Below are 1,319 nucleotides of genomic sequence, written 5' to 3' on the forward strand. Positions count from 1 at the left end.
TTGACCGAGTTGACCGAGTTGACCAGGGTAGTTGACCGAGTTGATCGAGTTGACCGAGTTGACCGAGTTGACCAGGGTAGTGGACCAAGTTGACCGAGTTGACCGAGTTGACCGAGTTGACCGAGTTGATCAAGTCGACTGAGTTGACCAGGGTAGTGGACCGAGTTGATCGAGTTGACCAGGGTAGTGGACCGAGTTGACCGAGTTGACCGAGTTGACCGAGTTGACCGAGTTGACCGAGTTGACCAGGGTAGTGGACCGAGTTGATCGAGTTGACCGAGTTGACCGAGTTGACGTAGTTGACCGAGTTGACCGAGTTGACCAGGTAGTGGACCGAGTTGACCGAGTTGATCGAGTTGACCGAGTTGACCGAGTTGACCGAGTTGACCAGGGTAATGGACCGAGTTGAACGAGTTGACCGAGTTGACCAGGGTAGTGGACCGAGTTGACCGAGTTGATCGAGTTGACCGAGTTGACCGAGTTGACCAGGGTAGTGGACCATGTGTTGCCTTGTTCTTGTGTATGGCTCTGGGAACAAGTCTAGTGGATTGTTCGATTGTATAGAAGGGGGTAGAGCAAGAAAGACCTCGAGCGCCGCGACAACCCGGCACTTGCGAGGCCTCGAGTTCCCGTTTGCGGCTTGGATTACTCTCTACGCACAATTAATCGATTACGCTTTACGGTTAATTCCCGATAGCTACAACGCATTACGTAGAATTAAAACGGCGAATTACGCTCTACGCCAAATGCGCCAATTGCGCTCTACGTTGAATTAGAGGGTCCGTCTACGCTCTACGTAGAATTAAAACGGCCGATTACGCTCTACGGAAAAGGGCTTGGGGGCCCCCTGGTATTAGTCCGCGCGGATGGTTATGTGGCCTTTTCGCCTGACCTCCGGGGTGGTACGTTCTATATGCGTTGTGGGTGTGTTCGGGCCGTCGAAGATAGCGGTAAACGTATCTCATCGATTCTAATTAAATTCTAATTTTGGAAACATTAGGTTCTGAGCTTCTTCGAGTACCAAGCCGTTACCCTGGGAAAATTCGTTTTTCCATGCAGCCATGGTTAAAAATGACGAAAAAAATGACCCCTTACTTAAAAATTTACTTATTTGCCTTATTTACCCCTAAATAAATTGGGCGCAGAAAATATCAATCAAGTGTACTGATGAGCGGCACGGCACCCCCTTTCCACCAAAAGAGTGAAAAAATTCCGACCCGCGTTTAGTACAGAAATGACAGCCCGTCGGCCTGAGGGTGTCAAATTGCTCCAAACACGGAAGGAAACTCCGGTCCGAGACCTTATGCAGGTAGCTTATG

Source organism: Branchiostoma belcheri, unplaced genomic scaffold (assembly GCF_001625305.1).
Source record: "Branchiostoma belcheri isolate BF01 breed outbred unplaced genomic scaffold, Haploidv18h27 scaffold67, whole genome shotgun sequence".
In the NCBI taxonomy this organism is placed as follows: domain Eukaryota; kingdom Metazoa; phylum Chordata; class Leptocardii; order Amphioxiformes; family Branchiostomatidae; genus Branchiostoma; species Branchiostoma belcheri.